Raw genomic sequence first — 16391 nt, 5'->3', positions numbered from 1 at the left:
AGAACATTGTTTCTAAAAAAAATGGCTTTTCAGATCCAGAAATCTCAGATCAATTTACAAACATTTTAAAGGTAATTTGTTGGGAAGCTGAAGGTACAACTATCTCTTACAAAGGTGCATACGTCATATACATGGCTTGTAAATTTTTTTTGGAAATGCATGATTTGATTTTTACAGTAGGTCCTAATCTACTCTTCCCTTCCCTGAAATTATCCAAAAAATATACTTAGAGGCTCCAATGTTTGATCTTTCTACAAAAAATATTTAGCTTTGCTTTTGTATTTCATAAATATATGATATATATTCAAATTCCAAAGGATGCTTTGCTTTTCACAAGCAATAGGTCAGGAGGAAGAAATAATGCACCAGTGTGTGGTTGAATAAATGTGGAAAATAGAAGTTTGGAGCTTAGGGAATCCTATTGGAAAGTAACACTGTTGATCTTTAGGGACTTGTAAATAATCTTGGATAAACTCAGCCTTGACCCAGACCTTTCTAAGGTTCAAAAGCTAAGGGCTAATTTTGTGTGTTCTTGCTGAATTTTCACATGGACTACAGTGCCTAGTTCCAGCTGGAACTAGAGATGGAAATACTTATACTAAAATAACATAAGCAGGGAGCCCCTGTGAGGTTTCTGATGAAGCAAAAAACCAAGAAAAGCCAAAAATCCCAGGAGACTGCCTTATTTATTATTTCCATCTTTTCTTCTACCTCGTCCTAATAAAGTCTCTGGATAGATGAGGATCTGTGCATGCGACATTTTGTAAATTGCATCAGTACTAGATCTTTAAGGAAATACACAAGAACCCAGTCAAAAAATGGGGACAGGAAGAAGATAGATGAATGTTTTAGAGGCAAATAAAAAGTGCTCATCATCAGTAATTATCAGGAAAATCGACATCAAAATAACCATTAAATACATATCAAAAATAACAAACTGAAAATGATATGTATTGGCAAAAATGTGATAAAACATGTAACTCTCCACCACTGCTGTGGGAGTTCTCAGGAAAGTAAGAACTTAAAAATCTGCCTGTCAAGGTGGAAGGTTGGTGGGTATGGGGGAACTTTGAGATAGGGGTGGGGAAAATTGACAGTGAGGGTAATACTGGTGCTGCAACATTGGACTCTAAAAATCAATTATGAGTAACTAGACCACGATGTCTAAATAAAAAATTAAAATAAATTTTCTTTTATTTATTTTTATTCTTATATTTTTGGGTTTGGGGCTGCACCCAGCAGTGCTCAGGGGTTTCTCCTGGCTCTGAGCTCAGAAATTGTCCAGATAGGCTCAGGAGACCATATGGGATGCTGAGAATCTAATCCAGGTCTGTCCTGTGCAAGGCAAATGCCCTACCACTATGCTATCTCTCCAGGCCCTAAAATAAATTTTAAAATAAAAGTGTTCTGATATACAAGAAATATAAGAAATAATAGTACTACTATCATACCCAGAAATTCTACTTCTGAGTATTAACCCATAGGGCACAAAACATTTATTTAAAAGATAAATGCAGAGCATTATCTATAGCAGCACTTAGTACTATAACGAGGATATACAAACAACCTTGGTATCCAATGACAAGTGAGTGGATAATAAAGGTATAGTATAAACACAAAGGAATACTATACAGGTTCATGAAATACTTAAAATCATGCAATTTACTCAAACTTATATAACTCTGGAGGATATTATGTGAAGTAAGTCAGAAGAAGGACAAATACCGGATGATCTCAGATGAGTTATGAGCAGGAGACAGTGGCAGCCTCTCTGGCAGATTGAAATATAGAGACATGGTTTATATGTATATCTAAACCATAAAGCTAATGATTCTAAACAAGATATTCAAACTGCAACAACCAAACATAAAAATGTACCTGCCAAGAAGGCAGGTTGGAGAAGAAGAGGTGGGGAGTGAGAGGGAACCTGGGGAAGGGAATTGACACTGGTGGTGTTGTAATATTGGTGCTCTTGAAGCTTAACTATGAATAATTTTATAAGTCAAGGTGTCTTAACAAAAAATAAAATAATTTTCAAGTTCCCAATTTAAAAATAAATTGGACCAGAGAGATAGTACAGCTGATATAGCATTTTTCTTGAGGACAGTTGACCCACTTCTAGCCCTTCTAGGAGGGATCACTGAGCATAGAATCTGGAGTAAGGTTTGAGCACAGCTGAGTGTGGCACAGAAAATAAAACATATGAAAAGATAGGTTTACAAGAAAGTGAATTCATTTCCCCTTGAGATACTCAAGAAATCCTTATTTCTAACTATGTCAGTCTTTCAGAAGGGTGTCATATTTTTTCAGTGACTTCTTTTTACTCCATAACTGACAAACAAGTCAAGGGAACATTTTTAGAAGTAGTCTTTTAGTTATAGATTGAGTTTCTAGTTTTACCTCAAAGAAAAAACCTATATATTGACCTGTGTCTAGTCTACTTAGATTACTAAAAACTATAGCCATCATCAAAATTTCAGTAGTGATTTTATGTGTCCCAGATTAGACTTCAATATCCTTCTTTCCCATGCAGTATGCACTATAGCCGGCCAGGTGTTCAGGCAGGTGATGTACTGCTGCTCTGGATGGTGGTGCTGTGAACCACTAAGGCCACATCCCAGGGGTGCTCAGAACTAAGAGGGCTAAGAGGGATGGTCACAAGGAGTGCAAGATATGGGATTCATCTCTTTGAGCTTTCACCCTGGGAACCCAAAATCTATTTTTAAAGTATCAACAAGATGGGAGACTCTGTCAGAATGTCAACATGGAGAAAAGAAGCAAAGAAAACATCTGTGCAATGATTTGGACAGATTTCTGACCTCTTTGCTACTATAATTACCTGGTTGGAGGGGTGGATCTACAGCAATTTCATAGAAGTTCTAGAGCCCATGGAAAATGCTAAAGGGTTCTTTTTCAGATCTGAAATTCAATTTGGGTTTTAATTAGTATTATTTTGGACAAAGGGAGCAGAACAAGTCTAGACTACACATTTTATCTATGTGTTATGTCATGTTGTGATGTTTATGGAATACAAAATTGATTGACCATGTTTGTATATTTGTAGCAAAATTTCATCTGGAAAAAAACCCCCACGCTTCTGAAGGAAAGGGAAAGAAAGAGAAAATGTTGGGATTCCCAACAAAAAAGACAACTAACCAATATTAGCTTCAGTTTCCTTAACAGCTCCTAAATAAACTGAAAATTGAAATTTTGTTGATTAATCTCAGGCAAATAGAATATTTCTTCTTGAATGCTTTGAAATTGAATCATTTTTGTCATGTTTTAAATTTCTCATATATACATGGGTGATCTTTTCTCTTGTTACTTTCACACACATTTAAAATAAATCTCTAGAACTTCACATAGGAATGGCATAGAGAAGAAGCTCTATAAGTATTCCATATGTTCAGTTTGATCTAATGGGAAAATGTCAGTTTTAGGGTTTAGGCTACCATTTAAAGCACGAGGATTTGGAAAGAGGAGAAAGAATTTAAAAAAGACTAGCCTACCCTCCTCTTAGCCCACGTTTTGGTATTGCTCAGCCTCTCACTTTGCTCCTCACTGTTTCCCAGGCTTCCTTGGAGCCACATTGAGGCCATGGCGGTGACGCCTTCTGGACGTGTGTGTGCGCGAGTGCGCGCGCGCGCGCGCGCGCGTGTGTGTGTGTGTGTGTGTGTGTGTGTGTGTGTGTGTGTGTGTGTGTGTGTGTAAATAACTGTCCTCCTATACTTGTACATACCCAGCCAATAAATTTCGATGCCCGTTGGCGTAAGGATTGGAATAAAGAATGAGAATCTATGGATCCAATTACCAATACCAAAAGGAAATCATTATGTTTAAAGATGCCACCTACTTTCCCTTTCATTGTGCTCATAAAATTATGTTTTTATTTTGGTTGAGATGCAAATTTCTGAAATGATACTGTCTCCAACATTGCTTGCTTCTCTCTGCCACCAGGATTGCTTCTCTCAATCTATTTCTTTTTCTTTCCTTTTTCTTGCGGGGGAAGGGAGTTGAGCCACACCCGGAGGCATTCAAAGGTTACTTCTGGCTCTGTGCTCAGAAATTGCTACTGGCAGACTCCGGGGACCATCTGGGATACCTTATCGGGAATCAAACCTGCATCCTTCCTGGTTTGGCCCAGTGCAAGGCAAATGCTCTATATTGTGCTCAGGCCCTTCAATTAATTTCTTAACAAAATAGAAACTTGTTTGGTGTTAGAACATGCAAGAACTCCTCATTATTTTTTTTTTTTTGTATGCTTTGTGTCCTTGGGAATTTTATACATGTGGTAATGCTTGGAGAGTATTTTGAAACCTTGCAAAAGCTCACTGAATACAAATCTCATCAAGCAAGGAGCAAACTATTGTATTTTTTTCTTTGATTTAAACATCATGGCTATAAAATTGTTTATGATTGAGTTTCGATCTTACAATGTACACCACCCTTCCTCGGGGAATATTTTCCACCACCAGTGTCCCCAGTTTCCCTCCCACACTCCCCCTGAGTTTTACTCCTCTCTCTGACACACACACTCTCTCCTCTCCCTTTTTCCTTTTTAGACACCATGTTTTGTATTATTGATAATAAAGGAGTATGTGCATATTAGTTTATCGACAATAAGACACAGTTCTCCAGAGTGATCAGTTCCAACTATCATTGTTATAGTGTTCCCTTTTACTCTAACTGCACTATTCCACTCTTTGTGGCAGCCTCCTACCATGGGCTAGTTCTTCTGGTTCTCATTTCTATTGTCTCTGGATATTATTTTTTTTAATACTTTTCCCCTTAATCCCAAAAATGGGCAAGATTTTTCTGTGCTTATCCCTTTCCCTAATTTCACTGACTCATTACACTCAGCATAATATTCTCTAGATCCATTCATGTGTAAGCATATTTCATGACTTCATTTTTTCTAAAAATTACAAAGTATTCCATTGTGTAGGTGTACCACTGTTTCTTTAGCCACTCCTCTGTTCTCAGGCGCTTGGTTATTTCCAGATTCTGGTTATTGTAAATAGTGTTGTGTACATGGGAATGCAGAGGGTTTTTCTACACTCTTTTCTTTTTTTTTGTTCCTAGAGCATATTCCTAGGAGTGGTAGTGTTTCATCATATAGTAACTTAGTTCCTATTTTTTTGAGGAATATCTATATTGTTTTCCCAAAAAACTGGACCAGTCAACATTCCCCTTGGCAATGAATGAGTCCCTTTCTCCGCCCCGATCCATGCCAGAACTGATTTTGTTCTTTGTGATGTGTACCAGTTTTTGTGGTGTAAGATTTCATGATTTCATTGTTGTTTTTTATTTGAATCTCCCTGATTATTAGTGATGTGGAGCATTTTTTTTAAATGTGACTTTTGGCCATCTGTATTTCTTTTTTTGAAAAAATATCTGCTCATTTTGGATGGGGTTAGATATAATTTTCTTGTTGAGTTTTACCAATGCCTAGTATATTTTAGTATACCCTCATCAGATGGGTATTGGATGAATAGTTTCTCCAATTCCCTGTGTAGTTTTGTATACTAGTCACTGTTTCCTTTGAGGTACAAATGCTTTGAGTGAACCTATTTTAGTGTTAATAGTGGAGAGGAAGCAACATTAGATCCCCTGAGATAAAACAGTCTTTTCTCTCATTTTGCAGATGGGAAATTGAAAAAAAAAAAATAGAGCATTAGGAACTGCTTAATTGGACACATGAGTAGTCAGAGTAGAAAATAAAAATGAGAAACTGTACTAGATTTTCTGTCATGCAAATCCTTTATTTATCCAGTGATAGAAAAATTAACTTCATCTATGACTCTGACTCTTTCTTTAGAAAGCAGTAATTATATTTCCCCAACTCATGATTAATATATGCAATAAATATAAACCTCTGCATGAGATGTAGGCATTTATAATTTTCTGGATCAATACTGTATTCATAAAGTTAGTAAACCTCTTAAATTCTACTCAAATTTTTCATTTTAAAGTAATTCAAATATAACAACATTTTGAGAAAATGTTTTTTGAGAAAACATTTTGAGAAAAATGTTTGCCTGCACTACATTTTGGTAAAGTGCTTTTTTCCCTTCTAATTATCATGTCAGCTAGATTTTTGAAGATTGGGTAATAAACTGTTTTTTTGTTTTTGTTTTTGTTTTTGGGTCACACCCGGCAGTGCTCAGGAGTTACTCCTGGCTCTATGCTCAGAAATCACCCCTGGCAGGCACGGGGACCATATGGGATGCCGGGATTCGAACCACTGTCCTGCATGGAAGGCAAACGCCTTACCTCCATGCTATCTCGCCAGCCCCTATTGGGTAATAAACTTTGACAGGTATTGAAACAATATTTAAACAGAAGACCTTCTTGTTTTTTTTCATAACTACTTTAATATCACAATATTTGCAACAAACTATAAATCTTATTCTTTCTGCATATTAATACTTTGCTACTTTTTTAAAAGAACAATAGAACAAAAATAACTTTTAAAGTTATTTTGAAATTTTCAACTTAGGAGACAAGCAATATTCTCAATAACAAATCAAGAATAATTCAATTGAAGTGATGTATTTTAATGAGATGTTTCTAATAGTTGGTTTCATGCTTTGAATTTGATCATGAGATCCTGAATCAAAATTCCCAAATCAAAAAAAATTATAAACCAAAATAAAATTTATTTATAAATGAGATTAAAGTACAGCAACATTTTAAACTTTACAAGTATAGAAATGTCTAGAATAAGCAATATTCTAAACTTCCTCTCGTTTATTCCATATGACAGTAGCAATGATTGAGGAAGAATATTTGTATAAACAGAATATGGTTTTAAAATCTTTACTTTTTACCTTTTGCACCTTTTGTTCCAGAATCTCTTAAGCTCTAGTCATATACAGGATAGCAGTAGTTTGGGCCACATAATGATTAAAAATTAGAGCAGCAATGATGGCTTTCTCCAAATGCTTTGTCTGGTAGTTTCAAATCTGACCTGGAGAGTTTACTTAAATGTAATAATCCAGTTATTACAGAAATTGTTGTATAGACAACTTTTCAGACAAATTGCCAAGTACTCCCAGAGACAGTAATTGAAAATAGGTTCATCATTTGGTTGACTTTTGTATGCCCCCAAAGCAATAGTTGATAGTTACGTTTCACATAATTTTAAATTACACTTTTGTGCATGGGACAGTGGCTAATTCATCTTGCTCAAACCTTAACCTTTAGTTACAAAAATTTCAGTATCTCATGGCTTTTGGATACTGTGTTATAAAACCATTACATGCCAAATGCTATGTGATTTCAAAAGGAGGTAGAAAAAGAATGATTGCTTTTAACAAAGAAAAGCCCTTAGTTATCTGAAAATGGGATATTTGTAAAAAATAGACTTACTACAATATTATTATAATAAATTTAATGCCAATTTATAGTTCTTAATATTCACTTGCCTATGTAAATTTTGTTTCTGTACTAAGACACCAGAGGAACACAAAAAATGTGGAAGAACATTTACTTGGTAAATATGTATCATAATAAATTTATTCAAATCTATAAAGCAATTATTGTCTTACTTTGTATCATACTTTAAAATTTAGTATTAACTGACATTATCAGAAAAACTTGAGGTAATGCCATACTAAGAATAAATTTGGAAAGTTGTGGTGCTTATGTTGAATATTTAGAAGTCTATTTTTTTAAATAAATTTTTATTGTGATCGAAGTGTATTACAAGTATTTCACAGAATTATTTATGGTACATAGTGACAATGAATGAAGGGAATTCCCACCACCAGCATTGTCCTCCCTCTACCCCTGTTCCCAGCATGTATCCCATATCTCCCTCCTTTACCCCCCAGAATACTAGTGTAACTGCTCTCCACTTTACAGCTTGTTGTAGATTGGATATCTAGTCTGTTGTCATTGACTTTGGGTTTGGTGTTCAAGTCTGATCATTTTTTATTTTCACTACATGTTCATATGACTGGTCCTGGGATCATCATTCCCCCCCCTCAATTTATGAGGCTGAATGATTCAAGTTATGTGATTCTGTTGGAGATAAAAAGAATAAGGAAAAGAGAAGAAAAAATTTGGTAGCAATTACCAAAAAAAAGAAAAAAAAAGAGAAATAAAACACCCAACAAATAATATCCACACGAGTGAAAAAGAAAGAAAAAAGTGGAAGAATAAAGAGAAGAAAAATAATATTAAAGACAGACAAAATAAAACAAAAAAAAGAAGTGCTGGAGTGGCAGGGTTTGGTGTTATGCCACTTTTTTTTTTTTTTTTTTTTTTTTTTACATAGGCACAGTAAGTATTGGGGAATACAGGGAATTCCCCCTATGCATACACAAACTACAGAAGTCTATTTTTTATAATATTTTTAAGCACCATGATTATAAACATGTTTGTACTTGAGTTTCAGTTATAAAAAGTCCATCCTCCCCTTCATCAGTAGAAGTGTATGTTTTGTTGTTGTTTTGTTTTGTTTTGGGGCCATACCTGGCAATGCTCAGGGATTACTCCTGGCTCTGAATTTAGGAATCATTCTTGGTGGACTCAGGGAACCATAAGGAATACTTTGGATCAAATCCAGATCGACCACTACAAAGCAGAAGACCTCCTCACTGGACTAGTGCCCCAGCTCTTAGGAGTGTTTTTATAACTAACAGACACATGGAAAAATGCTCATTGCCAATTATTATCAGAGACATGAAAATTAAGCAAATACATATCACCTCACATCAGTGAAATATGCGACATATTAAAAAGGCCAGAAATAATCTTTTAAAAAATATTCTACTATTGTATGACTTTATTTACTATTAATGACTTTATTGGAGATACAATAATTTTCACAAATATACTTGCTACTGAACTTTTTCTTCTTCCTTTTTTCTAATCTTCCATTTTATTTTTAGTTTCTCTTTCTATTTTCTTTTTCTTTTTTGTTTTTTTTGGGGGGGGTTTGGGGGGGTTGTCACACCCGGCAGTGCTCAGGGGTTACTCCTGGCTCTAGGCTAAGAAATCGCCCCTGGCAGGCTTGGGGGGACCAAATGGGATGCCAGAATTTGAACCAGGATTCTGCATGCAAGGCAAATGCCCTACCTCTATGCTATTTCTCCGGCCCCTTCTTTTTAATTTTTCAATAACTTTGTTTTCCCTTATCTTGAAACTAATGTATTGTGATCAGTTATGTCAACTATGTGATGCATTTTCTTTAAATAAAAAATAAAAAAATAAAAATATCAGAAACAAAGAAAAGTGAAGAAAGAAGTTATGACATGTACATAATGTACTGTGCAGATGTAAGAAAAGATGCAATCTCCAATTTCACTGCAAATTGAATCAGAGAGTATCAGAATAGTGAAAAAATCAGAGGGAGAAGAAAAATAGCATATGATTTCACTCATATGAGGTATGCGGGAAATAATTGGGAATGGACAACATTTAATGGGAGGAGGTAGGGGAAGGATGAGGTGAATTAGAATGATATTAGATTATTGTGGAAAGAAGTTTTGAGGAATTCAATAGTGATGAGATGTGATAACTGTATATTTCCTAAAATATAACAATAAAAAGAATGAAAAATTAAAATAATTAAAATTCTAAAAAGTCAGAAACAGAAAGTGCTGACAAGGGTGTGGAGAAAAAAGGAACCAGATCTATTGTTGAAGGAAACTCAAAAAATTTAAAATTGATCTACTATATGATCTAGCAATTCTACTTTTATGCATCTACCCAAAGGACACAAAAGCACTACTTAAGAAAATTATAGCTCATCTATGTTCATTGTAGCATTATTTACATTCAACAAAATATGCAAACAACTCAAATAAGCAGCAAGAGATCTTTGTTTGAAGAAGTTGTGAGATACATGTAGGTGGGGGTGTGTTTGTGTCCAATAAAAGTACTCAACTCTAAGAAAAGATGGAATGTCATTTGTAACAACATAGATGGAACTTCAGAGGGTAATGCTAACCAACAATTTAGAAAGAAAAATACTTAATGTTTTCATTCACAAGTGATATATGGAAAAATAAGGGGCCAGAATGATAGCACAGCGATAGGGCATTTGCTTGCATGAAGCTGACCCAGGATGGACCTGGGTTTGATCCCTGGCATCCCATATGGTCTCCCAAGCCAGGAGCTATTTCTGAGCCAATTGCCAGGAGTAACCCCTGAGCATCACCAAGTGTGGCCAAAATACCAATAAATAAAAATAAAGTGAGGGAACAGAAAGTGCTGAGAGAAAGCAAACTTTGATTACAGAACTGGACTTATTAAGATAGAAGGAGGAAAGCAATTGAAAGATAAAAGAGTCCTTTGGTCATTGGAAGAAGACGATATTGATACTTGCATTGGAGGCAGGATGTGGACATTTAAAAAGGTGCAAAATTGTACTCTTAAAATATATATTGTCTTATCAACCAACATTACTGCAATATAAAAGAGACAAAACACCCATAATTTTAAGAATTTTAATTTTGATGTACTCATTATTTAGAGAATTAATTTTCTTTATACATGAGGTGTCAGAAAGCACTTAACTTTGGTACACCAGATTGAAGAGTATTCAGCTGCCCAAATTTCATAAATGAATAATCTTCATGACAGTGTATTCCAATACATCTAGTATCAGATTTTTCTTAGCACTGAAAATATTTCTATTTGAACTCTTGGTGTAACTAAGAACCTTGTTCATTTAGTGCATAGAAGGGATAGTAGAAAGAAAAAGCCTTAAAAGAATAGTTTGTTGTATTCGCTTTGGCAGCACATATACTAAAATTGGAACAATACAGAAAAGATTAGCATGGCCCCTGCGCAAGGATGACATGCAAATTCGTGAAGCGGTCCATATTTAAGAAAAAAGTATTTTGTTACCTTTACAAGCATAACATGACTTGAGTAAGCCAGAAACCTGGTTTGTGCTGTGTGTAGCTAATTAAACATTTACCATGATCCAAGACATTATCCTTATTCTAAGATCAATTGATGACATAATAACATTAGCTTCAACATCATTTTCCCTCTACGGTGCAATCAAATGTTTCTTTAAAAGCAAAGGTAGGAATGGGAGTTAAAAGGGACAAATCTAGGGTCTCCTATTACATCATTTACTTTATAAAAGTAAACATATATGTCTTGACCACTGAGACAACACTGCAAACAAGAGACAGAAACTACAATAACAATTTAAAAATGTACCTTCAGAGGAGTCAGGCTGGAACCTGGAAGAAACTCTAGAACCTTAGTGGAGGGAAACTAAGACTGATGGTGTTAGATTAGTGCTGAAACATTGTATACCTGAAACTTTATTATGAACAACTATGTAAGTCATGGTGACTTAATTAGAAATATATATATATATATATATATATATATATATATTATATATACATGTACATAGTCAGTCCCAAGCACCCAACCATCAGACTGAGTATTGTTGGGAACAGAACCTGGTTTCCTGAGTTCACAAAAGCAAGTCAATTAAGAGATGTTTCAAGTTCTTTGCCTTACTAAATTGTTCTTTGTTTTACAAATACTAGTTTGACTTTGATGGCATTATCCTGAGTGCTATTAAATTACATGGAGCCCTAATTGAGGCAGAAAGTCTGCTTTCATTTCATGAAACACAACTTTGAAGCACAACTCGAATAAGCTTTAACATTAAGGGCAGGTGAGAGAGTACATGATTAACCGTTTGCCTTGAACAAAGCTAATCCTGGTTTTCTCCTGGTGTCTTATCTGGTTCCCAGAGTGCTGTCAATAGTTTCAGACTGTCTCTCCATCCCTCCAAATAAAACGTTACTATGAAGAACTAGCATAGAAAAGGCAAAATGGAAACTAGAGATTAAAATATTTTTTCTCATAAGTTTTACTTTAGGATCATATCAATATTTACACAAGACTACAGCATCAAATAATTTAATAATAGAAAATAAAATAATTCAAATTTAATTAATAAAAACAACACCTAGAGTTGAAACCTAAAACTTCTTTTTTTTTTTTTTGATTTTGGTTTTTGGACCACACCTGGTAATGCTCTGTGGTTACTCCTGGCTATTCGCTCAGAAATTGCTCCAACTTAGGGACCATAAGGGACGCCAGGGATTCAACCAAGGTCTGTCCTGGGTCAGCCGCGTGCAAGGCAAGTGCTCTTCTGCTGCACTACCGCTCTAGCCTGAAACCTAAAAGTTGAAAACAAGTAAAAATATGTGTTTGCTGTAGATGTGCTGCGTCTCAGCAACTCTCGTGGGTCATAGTCCTTTCATGGGAGGAAAATGGGTAACACAAGCGGCCTAATATGAAATATGAAATAAATGAAACCACACAGAGAATGTGGGGTCAACACGTTTCTGGCAGGAGTGCGACAAGTTTAATTTTTTGAGCAGAGGAATTTATAGGGGTAAAATTAGCCACAGGTGAAGAATAATTGTAATCACAAAGCCTACTATAACAACAATACCTAAGCTATGGGTGTGACTGTAAAAATTCTAAGTTACAAGAGAGAAGGTCACAACTCAAGGTAACTCCTTGCAAGCTTACTTTAAATGCAAAATCAGGATTAGGAGGAAGTAGGAAATATCTAGAAACTTGATCTTTCTAGGCTGGACTCAATAGTTTTAGAGTTAAGTGAAGGGAGGAACCAAATCCCCAAGAATGAGCTTCCCTATTTCTAAAGGAGGGTCAAGATCTGCATTCTGGTTACGCCCTTGATTACCAGAAACTGCAGTAGCAAAGAGAAAAATTGTCTTTGCTTTTAGGGCTGGCTATATCCAGAAAAAAGGGGTTCTCAAATAAACTTTGGCACTGGAATTTCTGAGCCAAATTATTTGATAGAGACCATTATTTTGCCTGACATATACAAAGGAGAGATAGTCAAATACTGGCTGAATATGTAATGCCAGGTGACTCTTTGGAAATTCCTCAACCATCCACGCAGGGGAAAAAGGCGTCCACAGCGGGCCTTTTGAGGAACCCCAGGGGGGTTAAATTAGTTCTACCCACAAGGAAAATCTGAGGATACATCTGGTGGGCTGAGCCCCTTATAAAAGCTTAGGTATGCCCTGGCATGTGTTAACTTTTTATCAAGTAGTGGCTTAACATTTTGGGAGAAACAAGCCAAATGATACAATACACAGTCATTTTAATATAAATTATTTATAGACCACAACTTAATGGCATAAAGACTGAAAAAAATTAAAAAATATTTTTGAGTTTCTATTTGTCTTAGTGATGTTGGTAGTGTTACACTGGGACATTTTTTTTTTGTATTTTATGGAATAAAATTTACAAATGAGTAAATTATGGGATAAAATAAATTATGTTGTCATAGAGAATTTCAGCATTAGAGAACATATAAAGATGTAACTATTGATACTCATGTAAAAAACCTCTAATTTGTGAATTTTATTATTAGATATGATGAAATTAGCATCCAGCGCAGGGCCTGGTCCTGCACCTATTTGCAGGAAAAAAATAGATATGATGAAATTATAGTATAATTGAGGTAAGAGTAAAAAAAATTCCTCTTTGACCCCTTTCAAGAGGCCAAGAAATAATAGACAACCATTGGAAGCTCCAAGTACCTAAACTATGGCCTTTAAATAACAGTTTTCAATAAAAAGAATAAAATCTACTTAGGATAAAATGTTGATTAAAGATCTGAGGCAAAAATTTATAATATGAGGCCATAGAAATAGTACAGGGGCTAAGGCACTTGCTTTGCAAGCAGGTATCTCTGGCTTGATCCATGCAAAGAGCCAGAACTAAGCACTATGTACCTATGGACATGGCCCAAGCATAACAACAAAATAGTGGGCGTCTGAGCCCAAGGAGTTTGAGCCACCTGTTCTCTTTCCTTCCCAGGGCCTCACAGGTCCCTGGGCCATGGCGGCCAGGTCGGATTAAGGGCCTGGGGATGCCCACTACCTGACCCCCTTGCCCCCAACTGCCAGGGGGGCCTGGTTAGGCAGCAGCCTCCCTCTCCAGCCATGGATCTCCTGTCCACCCCCCACCCAAGCCCAAGTACAATCTACTTCGGAATGAGTGTCTGTTGTCTCTGGAGGAGGACACCTGAGGAGCCCACTGGAGGATCTACCTCCCCCTCCACAGCCTCCCTGGGGCCCACCCTCTGCCTCTGCCAGGTTCAAGAGTCCCCCCACCCTGTGCTCCTTCTTCCCGTGGGTGAGCCACCTAAAGTTGGCCAATCCTGCTGGGGGCACCTGGGCTCAAAGGGGGAGGCTGAAGATGGTGAGGGGCAGGAGCTTTGTCAGTAAGCCCACACCGGGCTGGCTGCACCAGAACGACAAAGTCATGGGACCCGAGGTTTCCTACTTGGTTGGGTACATGGGCTGTGTGGAGGTCCTGCAGTCAAGGCATGCCTTGGACTTCAACACACGCACTCAGGTCACCAGGGAGGCCATCAGTCTGATGTGTGAGTCAGTGCCTGGTGCCCAGGGGCAACAAGGAAGAGAAAGCCATGTTGCCACCCACTCCTGGGCAGGAGTTACCTAAAGTTCCCCCACATGCCCATCACATTCACCGTCTCCACCAGCAGCCTCCACCATCAGTTGAGGGTTATGGCCTCAGACTGCACGCAGATCATTGCCAATCACCACATGTAGTCTAGCTCCTTTGTATCTCAGGAGGACCCAGGCACGGTTGATTATGTTGCCTATGTTGCCCAACACCCAGTGAATCAGAGAGCCTGCCACATTCTACAGTGTTCTGAAGGGCTTGCTCAGGACGTCATCAGCACCATTGCCAGGCCTTTGACCTGTGCTTCAAACAGTTCCTCCGGAACTCGCCCAAGTTGGTTACCGCCCATGACAGGATGGCCGGCTTTGATGGGTCTGCTTGGGAGGAGGAGGAGGAGGAAGAGCCTCCTGACCATCAGTATTACTACGACTTTCTGGGTAGATATGAGACTTCGAGATGGGGCATCCCCAAGGATGGCTTGGCCTACCCTGCCCAGTGTTCAACCTCCCAGCCACTTGGGTGCAAAGCTGCCAGTGGGGCAGCCAGTGGGGGGAGACCTGGAAGTCCTTAAACAGATGTCACCTCCACGACCTTGCCCAGGCCGAGAGTTCTTCAATGACCCTTCCTATGTTAATGTCCAAAACCTGGACCAGCCCTGGCAAGCAATGCTGTCAGTGGCAGCACACCCAGAGACCTCTTTGATATGAGTGTGTTCCACCTTGCTCACTGCCTCTTCCCACTTGGCTTTGCGACTAGGTGTGCTCTGTATCGCTGGCCTTCCCCTGTCCAAAGGTCTGGTTTTCCTTACTGTCTCTACATCCCTAAGAGTCCTTTGAAGATGCCTTGAGGGGCTCCCAAGCACCCCAGCAGTGGTAGTAGTGATGGCAGCAGCCATGGCTGAGCAACTCCAAGGAGAAATCTGGTTCTATGGGAAGCTGAGACTCTGCTGCAGACTTCCTGGTGCGGGACAGCATGACCACAGTGGGCCAGTACATGCTTGCAGGCATGCAGAATGGGCAACTTTTATTAAAATCTGTATTTCTTCTAAAAAAATGTTCAGAAATTTATAGAGTAATCCTGAAACTTTTTCAAGGCAGGAACTTGGAAATTAAAAAAACAATAGATTATGTCAAGTAATCATGAGCCAAAAATAGATAAAAATTCATAGGCTGAAGTAAAACAAATGTATCTGAATTCATGTCTTTGTAGTAATATATGAAAAATAAAATATACTGGTCACCTTTTCAAAAATTATCATGTTATTTTAAAAATTATTAAAGAGAAATGATTAAACATCGAAACAATTAGACATTGAGCTATTATTCTGCCTTTTCTGCACATAATTTGGGATATAATTAAGCAATTATATTAAGAAGGTTGAAATATCAAAAGTCAATGATTGAAGAAGAAAATAAAGAATATCATTTTTTGCAAATTATAATTAACATCTTGATAAATCAAGCAATGATTATTTATATTTTCTAAGATCTCAGAAAGATAATCAGATATAAAATGTTCCTGATGTAAGCACATGATACAGCCATAATGTCATTGAACTCTCCAAAAAAGTCCAACCTGAATCTTATCAAGTTTCTATCAATTCCCGAATAATATATAAGGTACAAAGAACATATTAATGATGTTAATAATAAATAAATAATAAATATAATAAAATACCACAGGACAAATTGCATAATTTCATTAAATATATGTATATATTTGAATATTTTAATGGGTAAATATGTGGAATACAAATACCTTAGGTGACCTGATGGCAATGTATAGAATTGATTTGAATTCCGACTTGAACACATTTCAAAAGAAATATATGAAACACATTTTTGAGACATTCAGAAATTTAAACACTGATGTTGGATGATAAGAATGACCTGTCATTTGCATATAACTGGAATATTATCATTCTATTATTT

At 36.9% G+C, this 16391-nt stretch overlaps 1 non-coding gene and 1 pseudogene across 1 annotated transcript; both read left to right on the top strand.

Moving 5' to 3' along the window:
• The first annotated feature begins 3597 nt into the window (after positions 1–3597).
• LOC126022174 (SHC-transforming protein 1-like) overlaps positions 3598–16391 on the top strand; it is a 175127-nt pseudogene continuing 162333 nt past the window's right edge.
• LOC126023562 (U6 spliceosomal RNA) lies at positions 10735–10841 on the top strand. The gene has a single exon (XR_007500677.1). It is a non-coding gene; the product is annotated as a U6 spliceosomal RNA (small nuclear RNA).

Source organism: Suncus etruscus, chromosome 11, assembly GCF_024139225.1.
Source record: "Suncus etruscus isolate mSunEtr1 chromosome 11, mSunEtr1.pri.cur, whole genome shotgun sequence".
NCBI lineage: Eukaryota > Metazoa > Chordata > Mammalia > Eulipotyphla > Soricidae > Suncus > Suncus etruscus.
Note: the sequence above shows the minus strand (reverse complement) of the source record. Positions and strands in the feature narration are given on the sequence as shown.